The sequence below is a fragment of the Callorhinus ursinus genome, unplaced genomic scaffold, assembly GCF_003265705.2.
Source record: "Callorhinus ursinus isolate GAN/ISIS: 27379988/994484 unplaced genomic scaffold, GSC_fseal_2.0 scaffold14, whole genome shotgun sequence".
Lineage (NCBI taxonomy): Eukaryota > Metazoa > Chordata > Mammalia > Carnivora > Otariidae > Callorhinus > Callorhinus ursinus.
Genome location: NW_027397076.1, coordinates 8,400,357 through 8,417,589, shown reverse-complemented (window position 1 = coordinate 8,417,589; position 17,233 = coordinate 8,400,357).

Below are 17,233 nucleotides of genomic sequence, written 5' to 3'. Positions count from 1 at the left end.
CTGAATGAACGATGTTGGGCTCTGTAGCATCTGTGTTCTGCAACTTGCACTTGCTGATGCTATTCAACAAGTTCAGAAACAAAGAATAAAAAAATAATAAAACTAAGTTCACATGGAGAAGAACCTTGGGCATCTTATTCAACAGAGTGTAGCCAGCAGTTCACAAAATGCCTGGCTTGAAGTAGATATTCCTGGAGGAAGCATTAATAAAGAGGTGGGGAAGAAAGACATGGAAGAGGAGGGCAATAATGGTGTGTCACTGAGCAATCACACTGGGGAACTCTGAGAGACCATCTCAGAGGCATCTCAAAATTATTTGCCTTCCCCAGAGGAGAGGAAGCTAAGGTATTTATATTCCAATTCCCAACCACTTAGCCTGCTTCCAGGGGGCCAAGAACAGGCCCTTAAGTGGAGACGACTCCTACAAGCATGCACTGGAATGGTTAGTGCCCAGGGGTCATGGGGAGGGCACCAACAGGATCTGTTATGGAGAAAAAGAAAAGCAGAGTGAAGAGCAAAATGAAGAGAACACAGAAACAACTCTGTGTGTGCACATAGAGTAGTATCTTTAAAAATTTTTAAATAGTAAATAGAAACACCTCACAATCAACCCATCTATACAACTCCTCTCTCACCTGAAATAAGCACGTCTACATTTATCAATTTATAAAGATTTATAAAAACTGTTGTTTCTCATGCATGGATTTTCAATTAGAGCAATACATTATAAAGTGCTTATAAGTAAAAATGGATTCATAGAAGAGAAACTTCCCTCAAGGGCTAATAAACATGTTAAATACATGAAAAGATACTCTACCTCACTGGTAATCATGGAAATGTATATTAAAACAATGAGATACCATTTTGGGGGGGAAGTATTTGGGAAAATATTAAAAATATTAGTAATATCCAGTGTTAACAAGATTATGAGGGAATAGACATTGCCATGCATTGCTTTTAAAAATTTGAATTACTAAAAAAAATTTTGAGTTACTACAACTTTTAGGGAGAGAAATGTAGCAGTATACAATAAAATTAAAAACATTCATACCCTTTGGTTCTTTCTGGAGCACCAGAATATAAGGATATTTATACAAGGATGTTTAGTGTGGCATTATTTGAGCAAAAATATTATATCCATTAACATAAAAAAAGAAAATTTGCAGTATATCCATACTAGTAAAAGTAATGCTGTATGTATTTATTTTAAGTAATATTCATGATACAGTGAGAAAACAAGTTGTACTATAATGTGTATAGCTCAATCCATTCAAGTTAAAAAAGGTAAGAGGAAAAGCCTTCCATATGTATAAATATATTTGTATATGACAGAGAAAGGTATGGAAGGATATATTTCAACTGTTACTATTAGTTACCTTGAGATCTGAGGGAGGATGATATTTGTGGTAGAGGAAATCCTACAGAGGAGAAGGTTCGCTTATTCAGGCTTGTGGCAAAAAGGAGGTATTTCTTTTGAGATTTGAAAAGAAAATCAAATAAAGTGTGAGAAAAAAGCCCTCATTGTTGGCAGGACTGTTGAGCAGCAGATATGTTGACAGGTAATTGGGGGCTGCAAGAATCAGTAGCATGATTGTTGAAAGGAACTGAGCCACATAAACAAATTTCCTAGAATAAATGGTACTCACTTCGGGAATATACCCTGAAGAAATAGCTACCTCTCCCCTCTTTATGACCCCTTTTAGTTTTTTAAAAAATGTGTAAATTTTTCTTCAGCAATGCAATAGAAAACTCACATGGCTAAAAACCGGGGAGTAATTAAGCAAACCATAATGTACTAAGTACATTGTAATAGAATCATAAAGGCCAGAACTAGATATATACTGTGCCTATGATTGAGTCCTGGGTCTATCGCTTGCTGGCTGTGTGACTTTAAGCATGTCAGTTAATTTCTTTGGGCTTTAGTTTCTTCATCTTGAAATGGGGATAACAAGAGTATCTAACCAATAGATTTGCTTTGATGGTTAGATAAGATATGCATATCCTTATGGTTACTACTACTACTTTATAGTTTATAAAATAAATGGGCAAATGAATAGACAAATGGAGAACTCTGAGATACCCTAAGTGAAAAAGTAGAAAACAGGACATGTGTGCTTTATACTAGTTACATAAAAAATGATTTACACAATGCTTAAAATAAAAAAGACAAAAAATTTTGTAAATGCTAGTAGTTGGTATTTTAAATGGAATTATTTACCTCTTTAATTTTATTGACCTTTTACTTTAAGATTAGTTAATTATGTAATAGTGAAAATACATATATAATACTGAAAGCCGATTTAAGAAACAAAATTTCTTAGGAAGTTTTTCCTTGGACAACAAAAATAATGTTTTGTGGCATACTTAAGAGACTTATGTCTCTCCCCACACCCCTTCACACACACACACACACACACACACACACACACACCCCTCCAGAATATTCCCATTGTTCCAGGCTTCTCATCAAGCTGTGGCTGGCAGTTGTAGTCTTACCAAAACAGAGTTTTCTAGGACTTCTTGCCAGAAGGACCAAGGTACAGGCTGGTGAAGGCATGTGAAGCAGGTCCACTCAGAAGGAGACTGGAGAACAAGGAATGCACAGATATTAATCTATGCAAGAAAATGAGATAAGCCTGGTTATTTTTGTTGTTGTTGTTGTTTTTTTTAAGATTTTATTTATTTATTTGACAGAGACACAGCGAGAGAGGGAACACAAGCAGGGGGCGTGGGAGAGGGAGAAGCAGGCTTCCTGCTGAGCAGGAGCCTGATGCGGGGCTCGATCCCAGGACCCTGGGATCATGACCTGAGCTGAAGGCAGACGCTTAACGACTGAGCCACCCAGGCGCCTCCAGGCCTGGTTATTTTTTAAAAAAGAAAAAAAAGAAAGAAAGAAGAAGCCTGAGTTCCTTAGCTGAGCAGAGAAGGCCCCTCAGAATCTGGCTCAGCCTCCTTGTTTGCCTCTGCCGCTGGCACTGTGCAGGCCCCACCAGGCACTGCACCAGCCCCTCCAGTCTTTTCACCAGTCCCTGAACACAGCATGATGTGTATGCCTCCGTGCCGTTGTTCTGGCTTCTTTCTCTGTCAGGAATGTCCTTCATACCCTCCAGGGTTCCTCTGGAAATGTTTTCCTGATTATTTTCTTCTTTCCCCTAGAAGATGGAACTACTGTCCACTGTGCCCAGCACTGGGTACATTTCTCCACCAGACCACCTACCATCCTGTACTGTAACTATTTGGTTCTATATTGTGATGCCCCCAACAAGATTATCATACCCACCCATTTTTTGTTCCTCTTTCACCCTGCATAGTCACTAGTAAATAACAGGCCTCCAAATCTGTTGGTTGGCAAAATCCATGGGGAATGAAAACCCAGAAAGAAAATTGGGTATTCAGTGACATCCAAGGACAACTTAATTCAACACCTCACTATTACACAACCAACTCTAAAGCAGAATTAGGCATAAACCTAGGTATGTTCAGATGTCACGCAAGGGGTTCTAGTTAGAAGAAGCACAAAAACAACCATGATAATAATTTCACCTAATTTATCACTGCCTCCCATGAGTTCAAGCACAGTAATAAATAGCACTTGCTAGCAATTTCCTTTCTTTTCTCCTCTCTCAGTTTTTTAAAGATTTTTTTTAAAGATTTTTAAAGATTTATTTATTTATTTCAGAGAAAGAGAGAGAGAGAGCATGGGGGGATGGGGAGAGGGAGAGAGAGTCTCCTTAAGACTCTATGCTGAGCGTGGAGCCCGATGTGGGGCTTGATCCCTCCACCCTAAGATCACAGCCTGAGCCAAAACTAAGAGTCAGACGCTTAACTGACTGCACCACCCAGATGCCCCACTTTTCTTCTCTCTTTTCCTTTTTTTTTTCTTTCCTATCTATTTCATTCACACAACAAATTTGGACCAGACACGTAGCACCATGCTACCACATTTAGCACCTTGCTATGGGGGTACAAGCATTAACAAGATGTAATTCCTGCAACATTTAGATTTAGAATTTTGTGTTATCATTTAACCATAGAATGAACTTTAGGGAAAGCAACTTCTATGACTCAGTTTCCTCATCTTTGAATTGACCTAGTTTTTCTTCCATTAAGCAAGAATCCTTTTTTTAGGGCTTTGGGAAGAGGGAGAATTCTCTTTGGCAGAGAGGAAAGGAAAGTTGTAGACACTCTTACATGACTTTTTTCTTTTTTGCCCCATCACAAGGGTGTTTGGCAACCTGCAGGCAGGAATGTGTCAGAGTCAAATGGAAGAGGAGAACCAAGTTAGCAGAGGTAAGGCATGTGAAAGGAGTAACAACAGCAGGTGGGTTGCCAAGATGGAAAGGAGAAAGGGGTGACCCAACCACCTGACTGTAACTTAAAGTATCTTTTTTACTCTATTGATATGGCTATTGGATGTTACTAGTATGGTAGAATTTGCACAGCCAGTGAATGAATTCTATCCATAGGTGTAAGATAATCTGGTATCCTTGGAGAAGATGTTATTGCCTAAATCTTTAAGTATTATGTGTGAAAGTGAATTATTGAAGAATTGTATCAGCAACAAACATATCACTGAATTGTGCGCAAAATATATGAACAAGCTGATATTGAGTTGGGGGAGATAAAATGAAAGCCTGAGGGTATTAGTTAGCTTATATTTTCTCCAAGCTTCAGACTATGGGCTTGGAACCTGATAGTCCAGAGTCAGATCTCATCTCCACCATTTACTAGCTGTGTAACTTGGGCAAAAGGAGTTCCTTCATCTGAAAAATGAGGATGATAATACTACCTTCCACATAGGATTGTTGTAGTCATAAATAGTAAAGAGTAATATTATATTAGTCCTCTTGAGATGGAGAGTTGAGAATGGTTTTCTTCTTATATTAAATGTTTTGATGAAATAGAACTTGAGCATTGTAATTAAATCCAAATGGGATGAGCATAGAAAGCAAAGGGGCTAGGAGAAATTTTCATTTGAATGAGTTGGAATTAGCTTGGGTAATAGAATCATAATATAGTACAAGGAAAGAGAGCACTACAGGTACTTTGCCAGGTCTTCACTGAAACTATTAGCACTTCGTATATCAGAAGTTAAACCTAACCCCATGAGTAAGGCAGTTTGAGCCTATATTTATAACTGCCCTGGAAGTCTGTTGCTTAGATGAAAGGTCCTTGTTCATTTGGGATCCAAGTTGAGTTCAGGCCAATGAAAGAAGGGGGAGAAGACTCTAGGTAGCCGGTACTAATCTATAATAGGGCTTGGGATCTATGTTTTCACTTGTTACGGGGATATTTTCCACAGTGGATACTGAGTAATGTTGAACTTAAAGGGAAGCTAATATTATCCAACTTACCCACAGTGTGGCTTGTTTTTTAAAGTGTTTTTTTTCCTCACTCCAGGAGCCAATATTGCACTGTATGTTAACTAAATTTTTTTTCTTAAAAAGTGTTTTTCTCTGTATTATTATTTAAAACTTATTCTCCTGTAGGAAAGTCTTGAAGGCTTGAATATTCCTGAATTGCTTACCGGCAAGGGAAAATGACTTCGGGCATGTGTTCTTGGTAGTGCTGTTTTTCCTTTTCTAAATTCAACTCCCACCAGTACCCAAGGCAGTGCTCTGAGGACAAAGTTGGCTAAAACCAAGTGTAACCAGAGTTAGTGACATTTCCTTACTGTACCTGTCACCAGCTGTATCAGATGCCCACTCTGTTTCAACAGTCCTATCAAATGCCCCCTAAGCAGACGATTATAAATGTCACGAGAAAACAGGGCTAACATGCGTTTGGAAATGTTACTGGTTTTTAGGAGAAAGGCAGACCAAAGGAATGGAAAAGACCCCCATCCATTAGCCTTTTGGTTGGAGTTTCACAGTTGCTTCAGATTTGGGGCACTTGAAACACTTCACTCCCATCTGCAGTAGGATAAGGCAAGGAGAGGTTCTTTGTTCAGGGTTCAAGTACTCTTGTGACCATCCCAAAATAACTCACAGTGTAATACAGTGGGGCCTCACGTAGCAAAACCTTCAAGCCTCCAGCTCGCTATCATTGTCACCCCAATTGTTCTCTCCTTTCTTGGGCGAGCCAAGCACTTGAATAAAATTTTCCGTCAACACTCAGGGTTGCATAAACCCCGCTTTTTGCTTTTCCAAGTCCACTAGGAGCCTCCCTGCCAGTTAAAGAGAAAGTGCATAAGCCAGACTTATTAAGTACTTCTCTAAATAAGTTTTCCTAGTGGCTTACACTGTTCTTCACTCAGATTTCAACCAGATTAAGTCTATCTTCCCAGTTGGTTTCATTTCACCAAAGGATCTTATTTTCTTAATTGGTCAGATTTTGCAAGAATTGTGATATTTGTAACCAGCCCTTTATTTACAAGGCCCTTGTGCCACTCTTCAGCATGTATTTATTCCATCAGCCAAGTTATTATGCTGAGTTGAGCATTAAAGAAATCTGATCGTTTCCTTGGTCTCTATTTTGGAAGATGCTAGAGTTTTATCCTTAGTGACGGCATGAAAACAATATTTCAACTAGGTTAACAAAGAGAAGGGGCTAAGACGGTACGGTAAAACTGTGAATGCTTTGTTTGAAATTACCTCAAGATGCAGCATAGGAAGTGAAAAGGAGAGTCTTTAAAACTGGGCAGTTTCAGGGCGCCTGGGTGGCTCAGTCGGTTAAGCCTCTGCCTTCGGCTCAGGTCATGATACCGGGTCCTGGGATTGAGCCCCGCATCGGGCTCCCTGCTCGGCGGGAAGCCTGCTTCTCCCTCTCCCACTCCCCCTGCTTGTGTTCCCTCTCTCGCTGTGTCTCTCTCTCTGTCAAATAAATAAATAAAATCTTAAAAAAAAATAAAACTGGGCAGTTTCTAGAGTTACTGTAATGTGGCGCAGAAAAGCAGCACATAAAATGTGTGTGTAAAGAACAGTGTGAAACCAATACCAAAAGGAAGGAAATATACCAACAACATTGAATACATGGGGAGTGGAATTTCAGGTGATTTATCTTTTTCTTTTGTATATCATTGGGGTTTTTCCCCTTTCTATTTCTATAGCTTTTCTTTTTTTAAAAAATATTTTATTTGTTTTTATTTGCTAGAGAGAGTGCACACGTGCAAGAAAGAGTGAGCGAGAGCACAAGCAGGGGAGTGGGAGGGGGAGAAGAAGGCTCCCCGCTGAGCAGGGACCCCCCCCCCGATGTGGGACTCGATCCCAGGACCCTGGGACCATGACCCGAGCCTAAGGCAGACGCTTAACTGACTGAGCCACCCAGGCACCCCTCTTTAGCTTTTCTATATCTGCATGATTTTACACAATCTTTGCTATTTCGTGCAAGTGTTTTTTTGTACAATAAATTCCTAGAAAAGGAAGTGCATAGGTAAATCAAAGTTTTTAAAAAGGGCATAAACCATTTTTTAGAAATGTAAAAGATTTAAATAATAAAAAACTACGTAGCTAAGGGGCGCCTGGGTGGCTCAGTTGGTTAAGCAACTGCCTTCGGCTCAGGTCATGATCCTGGAGTCCTGGGATCGAGTCCCGCATCGGGCTCCCTGCTCGGCAGGGAGTCTGCTTCTCCCTCTGACCCTCTTCCCTCTCGTGCTCTCTATCTCCCATTCTCTCTCTCTCTCTCTCTCAAATAAATAAATAAATAAAATCTTAAAAAAAAAAACTACATAGCTAAATCTTGCAAATTTCTTATTTTCCTTTAAAATTCATTTTTTTTTATCCTGGTTACAAATGGGACGTGGTATAAAAACTGTCACTACTTTATTGAATAGTCCTCCATATTATTTACAAAACAGGATTACATTATATGTATCATATATATATTGATATATATATATATTACTGTTCTGCTTGCTTATTTCCCCCTGATATGTCAAACATAGTGCTCCATGACAAACTGTTTAACTCTACTTCTTTCTTTTTTTTAAAAAAAGATTTTATTTATTTATTTGACAGAGAGAGACACACAGCGAGAGAGGGAATACAAGCAAGTGGAGTGGGAGAGGGAGAAGCAGGCTTCCCACAGAGCGGGGAGCCCAATGCAGGGCTCAATCCCAGGACCCTGGGATCATGACCTGAGCCGAAGGCAGACACTTAAGGACTGAGCCACCCAGGCGCCCCTCTCCTTTCTTTTTGATGGCTATAAGTTCCTTTGCATGTGCCCTCTCATTGTGCAGCAGATAGATATAATATATTTAATCAGACTCCTATTACTGGTCCCTTGGCTCATTTTCTTAGTAATTGCAAACAGTGCCACAGTAAATGTTCTTTTACATAATCCTTACCATCTTGTGCAGAGTTTTGTAGAGTAAATTTTTGGAATTGAAAATGTAAGTTTCCAAAGCAGCCTGGGGAATGTGCTCGACAGACTTTCCAGCTTATCATGACTACAGGATGATGATTTGTATATCCTGTAACCAGCTCCGGCACACTGCATTGTCTGAAAAGACAGTAAGTTTTGTTGGAAAAATGGAGAGTGTTCCGTTTCTTCTCCAGTAGATGGCACCTAGTCTTCCTTTATATTGACTAAAATCCCCCCTAACTTCCACACATTCCCGATGTGTCACCGAGCCTGCACTAACAAAGCGATGATCACATCATGTACAAATGCTCCTGTCTCATTCCACTTAGCCCATGTTTGTATTGTTCTGGTTCCAGGATGCTGAGACTTTAAGCCCGAGGCTCTAACTTGAGCAGGAAGAGTTTATTTTGGGATGAAGAATCTTCCCCCATAGGAGGGCCTCTCAACCAGTGTCTCTAGTTCTCTGTCTTTAGAAACTGGGAAATTCTGGAGGGGAGAACTTTTTTTAAACCTGCAGAGCTGTCCCTTTCTCTCAGAAAATTTCAGACTCCTGTGAGGGTCGCTCAGTTTACAGAGGGGAACAGAGAGCTACAGGGACATTGAGAGGTCACGAAGAGCGATTTCAGTCCATTATGCTTGGGAAAAGGACTCTATAAATCTCCTTAAGTCTGTAGAGTTGATGGGATAAATATATACAAAGTATGCATTTCATCAAACCTATAAATATACATGTTTAAAATGGCCAAGGAGGAAGGAAGGAACAGCAAATTCTAATTTTTTAAAAATGTGATGACACATCATTTTGTTTTGGGTAGGCAGCAGTGTCTTTTAACATAAATGTATCAGAAAAGCTCAGTGTAAGAGTTTAATATTTTACTTTCTTTAAAAAAAGCCATTTTGATCAAAGCGACTGTAAAGTTTTTCCTACAAAAAAAAAAGAACATTAATACGACCTTGAATAAACCTTGAAGAGAAATATAAGAGAGAACTGGAAATGTATGATTTCCCTTTTCTGTAAATATGGAAATGTCCCGACAGAGTTCTTGTCTCTCTTAAAGAACATTTCAAGCACATTTGATTTTCTCAGAATAGATAAGAAAGATGGGCATTTGGGTTTGGCAGGAAAGGGAAGATAACAATTTATGACACATTTGACCAATTACGCCAGGTAGCACTGTGAAAATTCCACTTTGGCCTCTCTGGGGCCGATTTTATACTCTGACGCACAGGGTTTGCTCATCATTAGCATAACCTGCAAAAGTGTAGTTCTTAAAAAATATCCAGATCTTTCTCTCCTTCTCGCATTTCCCTTTCAAATCAATTAGAAAATGTAAAGTTAGGGTCTTTTCTAACAGACTATTTCATAAACAATTGGGTGATGTGGACCAGTAAAATACAAAAATATCTTTGTTTTGTTCTAAGTCAGCTGAACATATCATTGACCCCTCCCCTGGATTATCATGATATTGATATCGGGGGAAAAATAGGTGGTGAATTTTCACACATTTTAAAAAGTTATATGATATAGAATTATTAGATCATTGCTACTTGACAAAGAAGCTGAAATGTCAGTGAGCAACAATGAAAGAAAAAAATAGGCCTTTTGAAATTATAAAGTTAGTGAGCAAGGAGGTGTTTATAATTCCAGTGGCCTTTCAGGAATACCCCCACTGTAAAAGGGAGCTACACCTGGAGGAATCCTTCCTTTGGACCAATCAACTACACCACTCGGTCCTTAAAAGTCTGACTGTTGACACCTGTGGTTATAAATTTGACTGCACATTTTAATCACCTTGGAGAATGTGAATAAAAAAAAATCCTGATGCTGGAGCTCCGTCCCACCCACCCCAATTAAATCTGAATGTGGACCTGAACCAGGCAGTGAAAGGTCCGGTAGGGGTATTTTTTTCAAAGTTCCCCAGGAGATTCTGATGGGTATCAGGGTTGCAAACCACCTAAATCTGAAAGAAATTTTTATTTCAAATTCCCTGAGCAAGTTGCAAGCATCTACTTAGAACTTAACATTTTTTCCCCTCCCTTCCTCAGAAGGGGGAAAGTGGACTGTGATAACCAAGACAGTTGGGGGAGAGAAGAGAATCTGACTTGTGTAAAGATACCCAAGGAAATTATTTAAAGAAAGTGGTCTTACTGAGGGTGCCTCATGGCTACTAATTATGGTTACCAAGTTCTTTTGCTCCCTTCAGAACCAGTTTCCTAAGAAAGGATGAAACCAGACAGTTGGCTTCCTCTGGTGTCTTACCCTCTCCCCTATTTAGTAAGCCCTCAAAATGTGAGCCTGTGACACCTTCAAGTGGAGGACATTTTTGGTCAAATGGTGTTCTCCTACATTAGGTAATGGGGACATGTGTTAACATTTCTTCCCAGCTTTTCATGGCTGACCGAACACGAGAAACAGAGACCACAGCAGTTAAAGGGTGGGTGTTGGAGACAGACCACACAAGTTGAAATTCTGACTCTTGTACTTCCTAAACATTTATATATTTGGACAAATGACTCAGTTTCTCTGAAACTTGTTTTTTTCATCTGTGAAATGGTGATGATAATTTTGGGGACATTGGAAGAATTAAATAGTAAATGCAGAATCCTTAATAAAGGATTAAATGGAATAATCTATGCAAAATGCTCAGCATAGTGCTTGAGTTAGGTACCATATCTAAGTAGTCAAGAAATAATAGATATTACTATCCTTTTCAAAAAAGATTTTATTTATTTATTTGAGAGAGAGAAAGTGCGCGCGCGAGGACAGGAAGATGGGGAGAGGGGCAGAGGGAGACGGAGAAGCAGACTCCCTGCTGAGCAGTGAGCCTGACCCAGGGCTCCACCCCAGGACCCTAAGATCATGACCTGAGCTGAAGGCAGACATTTAACCAACTGAGCCACCCAGGTGCCCCTATATATTACTATCTTAACTGTCTTTATCCAACTCTACTTAACTGACTGGCAAATTAACCACCTCTCTTTACTTTCTCTAGAAACACGTGCCAACTGATGCCCCTAGCACCCTGGAATACTCTTTTTTTTTTTAATTTTTTATTGTTATGTTAATCACCATATATTACATCATTAGTTTTTGATGCAGTGTTCCATGATTCATTGTTTGTTCATAACACCCAGTGCACCATGCAAAACGTGCCCTCCTCAATACCCATCACCAGGCTAACCCACCCTGGAATACTCTTAACTACACAGGCTTATTTCTCCTACCAGTGGAGTGATAACCTTATCAAGAGTATTGTTTGTTCCCCAACTTGTGTATGCCAGTTATACTTGTAATTGGAATTTAATTAAATGTTAACTAAGCAGATGAAATATGAATGTGGAGAGTTGTTTCTATAATAACTAGGTGGAATGCATAAATTAATTCAAATTGTAAAAATCAATGTCAACGTAAGTGGTCAAACCATGAACTGTAAGACTTAGAAAGTGGTAATAATCTAGAAGACTTCTAGGACTAAGTTTTGGCTCTGTTTTTGAGAAACAAATGTTGGAAATCCTATGAATGTCATTTATGTGATAAATATAACAAAGATCTCCAGTCAGCATATCTAAAAAAGAAAAAGATGTAGTCTTATACCAAAAGAAAGATGACTGAATGTGCACTTGTAAAGTTTACATAAAAATATTGGTACATATCATTTAAAAAATTATCAGATTTTTTTTATTAACCCACCATCTTATCGTGTCGAATAAAGAAGTTTTAACTAAATTGTTATTTCCCAAAGATTTCACACTAGGAGAAAGTGGGGAAAGGTGATTTCATTTCCTCCAGGCAGTCTCTTTCCAGTCACCATTAGCCTGAGATAGGTAGTCAGCTTTTTTCTCTGGTTTTTGTATTATTATCAAAAACTTCAAACAGAAGAATGATAATGAACCTTCGTTCTGTAGGTATAATGACCCATCACCCAGTTTCAACAACTATCAACTCATAGCCAATCTTTTTGATTTATATTCTACCAAGTCCCTTGCTTTCTGTATTATTTTGGAGCAAATCCTATATTCTCAAAGCTGATTTTTTACATAGCTAAAATACTTTATTTTATTGTTTCCATTTAGAAAATGTTATTGCAGTATAATATGCATATGGAAAAGTGCATATATCATAAGTATATAGCTCAATTTTCACAGACACAATGCATTGGTGTAACCAGCATCTAGACTGAGAAACAGAACATTACAACTTCTAACAGCATAGGTCAGCTTTGCCTGTTTTGTTCTTCATAGATAGAAGGGTATATAGCATGTTCTCTCTGTGTCTTTTGCTTCTCTACAGCTTTTGTTTAGCATTAGGTCTGTGACATTCATCCATATCATTTATTCTCATTGCTAGCTAATGTGTCATAACTTATCCATTACAGTGGTGGTGAACAATTGGATTATTTCCAGTTTTCTTTATATTATGACAAATGCTGTTATTTATCTTGTCATGTGCATAAAAAATGCATTTCTGTTGGGTATGTAACTAGGAGTGGAATTGCAGGGTCATGTTCAGCTTTTGTAAATATTGCCTGGCATTTTTCCAAGTTGGTTGTTCTAGTTTCAGTTTTTAAATATTTGTATTGTGGTGTTAGCCTGGAAGGTTCAGAACCCATCCACATGGTCCTGAGGAGCAGAAGGGCCTGTGTAGGAAAGTTCTTAATGCCTAGAAGGGAAGGTCTAAGGGGCTCTTAGATACCATATCTGAACCTCCTCCCTCTTTAGTAACTTTCTTTGGAGAAAATGTTTAATTACCTAATTGGGATTATAGAACAGACCAAACTTCATGGGGGATTGCTAACTAAGGTCCTGTGTGGAAGGCCCAGGATCACATACATGCAAACCACAGGATTTAAAAAATGTTATTAGATGTTTAAGTCATTTATGTAATATAAGTTTGGGATATGACTCTATAGATCTTCTACTTGGGAATATGTCCCAGGAGGCAAATCACACACAAATAGAGACACATGGATGTAATAGGAGACTTGGTCTAGATGTGCAGTGTGATAATATTACTCCCTTTGTCTGTAAGATGGTAAATGACCATGGGGTTATGGTGGAAATAGACTCAGCAGAGTTTGCAGGGTAGTGGGGACAATGTGAAATCAAATATTCTGGCTTGGACGACTAGGTTGGTGGTAGAGCTATTAACCCGGGTAAGGAATATGGGAGAAACCACAGCCATGCTGTGTGGCTAATGCAACTTTGACTGTAAGAAGTCCTTCATGCAGGTGGGGACAGACTCTTCTTCAACCAATGAAAGAAATCATATCTGGCTTCTTGAATAGTTTCAAGTCTATTGGTGTCACCAACAATCATACTAAACCAACAGTGGCATCAGCAACAGTGAGGTCTAGTCCACTAGGTGGTATTGAAGAGGTGTCAATCCATCCCTCCACCATGAGTCTGATAATGTGGTGAACTGCCGTGAGGTGAATTGTTAGTGTCTGTCTCCCCAGCTAACCATAAGCTCTGTGAGGGCAGGTGCTGGGTCTTTTCATTGTTGAATACCCAGGGCTAACACTACGTTAGGCCCAAAGGAGATGTTCAATAAATAGACATTGAACTGAATTGGATTGAGGTCCCTTACAAGGATTAGTCATAGGAATCTTGGATATCTCAAGAGACTGTAATTGAATCAAATGACAGGTTAGAGATGCTTCCTGCACATGGAAAGCTTAGGGTTTGCTGGAGGCATTTGTATGCAGAAAAGATTATTCAGAAATTTATTTTGGAATAAAAAATTTATTGTAATTGCACACTATAAATCTAGGTTTTTTAAGCTTTTAAAATGAGCTTACAAATGTAATAATTATATTTTTACCTGTGGTAAAATTTAGCCATCACTTTTAAAGAGATAGCATTAGATTGTTCCATTTACAAATCTAGTTAGCTAAATCATCTTTCTAAAACAGCACATCACTCTAATAGGCTAAGTTTTATAAATTTATATATTTGGTTTTCTTTTAAAAGATTTTACTTTTATTAATTAAGTAATGCCTTAAATATTTAAATAACTTGTGTGTGTGTATAAAATAAAATTTTCAAAGATATGCTGATATTGCCCAAAAACTCAATGAGGTTTCAACTTAAAACCACAAGTTTAAATCAATTACACGTTTTTTTTTTTTTAAAGATTTTATTTATTTATTTGAGAGAGAGAGAATGAGAGATAGAGAGCACGAGAGGGAAGAGGGTCAGAGGGAGCAGACTCCCCGCTGAGCAGGGAGCCCGATGTGGGACTCGATCCCGGGACTCCAGGATCATGACCTGAGCCGAAGGCAGTCGCTTAACCAACTGAGCCACCCAGGCGCCCTCAATTACACGTTTTATATTGGAATTATGAGGCTGTCTCCTAAATAGTACAGTACAAATGTCAAAGATCAATACAAAAATATTCATACCATGGTTTTGCTTCTCTGAAACTTTCCTACACTTAGTTTTAAATATTTCCAGAGTTTAAAAAAACACATCATCACTTAATGAAGATGATTACTATGCTAGCTAACTGAGCTTGCCCTTTGCACAATGAAGAAATTATTCTAGGTAGTAATGATAATTTGGGACCAGAGATTTTGTCCAGACATGAGACCTAGAACTCCAGAGATATTCTGCACTCCGCTGTCAACCTGAGCTCCTTCTCGTAGTCACTATGGTTTGGGCTTTGAAAATTGACGGGAGGCTGGCTGTTCTCTACCTTGCAGTACCCAGTTCTCTGTTGTCAAGAGTCTGCAGCTCCCAACCAACTCTGAACCATGCTAATCAGATGTTTGCATTTTGTTTCTTCAGCTCTTAAGATATGTGCATAGGTTTCTCATTTATTCCTAAAGACTTTTGGACTTGATGTAATTTGAAGATACGTAAACGTTTTTCTTCTTAACTTCAAAGACTTAGCAGTTGGGGCTCCTGGGTGGCTTAGTTAGTTAAGCGTCCAACTCTTGATTTCCGCTCAGGTCCTGATCTCAGGGATGTGAGATGAGCCCCACACCAGGCTCTGAGCTGGCAGTGGAGGCTGCTTGGGATTATCTCTCTCCCTCTGTCCCTCTGCCCCTCCTACCACCCCCCAGGCTCATGCAAGTGCTCTCTCTTAAAAAAAAAGACTTAGAACTTGACAAAGTCCTAAGATATGAAAATGTTTCTCTATTTTGTTTTATGGAAATTAAGGACAATATACCCTTTAGGAATATTAAGATGATGCTATGACTTTGTCTGATTTGTGGTCCTAACTCATGAAATCATTCTATTGACACATTCCCTCAAAATTAAGATACAAAGATCCTTACTTGTGGATCTTTTCACTTCATAATCAATAGATAGACATTCTGAAAGTCCATTGCAGATTTTGCTAATGGATCACTCCTTTTTCCTCACTTAGCCCAAATGCTATTCAGGGTCCTTAAAATACTGTTGCAGGTGACACTATGGAGATCTATGAAGTGAGCCTACAGAGGGAATCTCTTTGTCACCCTCTTTGTCATGCTAAAGGAACATTAAACAACTGAGGATTGGAAGAAATGTGTTTTCAAAGGAAAGATGTTCACCTAAATTTATTTGAGGAGGTATAATTTAAGGATTCTGGGGCCCCTGGGTGGCTCAGTTGGTTAAGTGTCTGACTCTTGATTTCGGCTCAGGTCATGATCTCAAGGTCCTGGGATTGATCCCCCCATCAGCTCCCTGCTCAGTGGGGAGTCTGCTTGTCTCTCTCTCCCTCTGCCCCTCCCCCCTGGAAGCCCCCCCCTCAAATAAATAAATAAATCTTAAAAATAAAAAAGGACCATGGATTCTGGGAAACATACCTGCTTTCAGATACTTGCTCCACTTCTTACTGCGAGCTTTGGAAAATTTTTAATCTCCTTGTACCTCAGTTTCTTCATCTTAAAATGACAATAAAAGGGCTTCCCATCTCACAGAGTTTTTTAAGAATTAAATGAGATAATACATGTAAAATGCTTAGCAAGATGTCCAGGACACTATAAATGTTTAGTAATAAATAATGACGTTGACTTCCCTGAATTTTCTGGGAGACAGCCGAGGGAGGAAACCCACCTTCACCCAGGGAGGCAAACTGAGGGCACTGCAGGACAGCAGCAACCGTCAGGGCAGCTGAGCGGGACCAGAGTCTTTTCAAACAAAGGCACGGGGCAGAAAATAAATCTGAGCCCCAGAATCCCATCTCAGAGGCCCCAGGGCTGCAAATAGCAGCTGCAGCTGCAGACCCAAGGCTGGCCGTTACATGTCCATCGTGTGAAAGGACTCATGGTGACAAGCCCATCTTTTTCATCACACCCACACACACAGCATCAGCAATCCCTCATAAGAGTAAAGTCTGAATATTAAGCAGCCATTTTTAGTAGAATATAGCACCTGATAATATGGACCAGATGAGAAAGAGGACTTGGCAAATTTTGTCAAGTGATGAGATGTTCTTGTATCTGCCATAGGTGATTCTGAATCATTTCTCTGCCAGGACTAACCCCTTCCACCTGTAAAACCCTTAGCAGGTCCAGACATGATGCCATGGACTTCACATGTGTTAGCTCATTTAATCCTCTCACATTTCTATAGGGCAGATGTTATTATTGTCCCCATCTAGATCTCTTGAAAGGGAGCCAGCAAAAGATGGAGGAAATTGAGGCTCAAGGGTAAATACTTTGCTCAGTATTGGAAGATTCTAAGTACAGGGCCAATATCTAGACCCAATTCTGTCTGGCTCCAGCATCTCATTTGTTTAACACTTTTCTGTGCGGTCTTGAAATTGCAATGATATCTTGTTCACAAATTATTCCACGTATATATTTCTTGTTACCTCAAATCTCCCCTTTGGGATAAGGCAGGGTACAACACTTGCTTGTTTTGTATCTCCAAGTTTTCAACACATAGTAGAAGGTGAGTACATACTTACTGATAGATTTTGAACAGTGTTATGATGGGATAA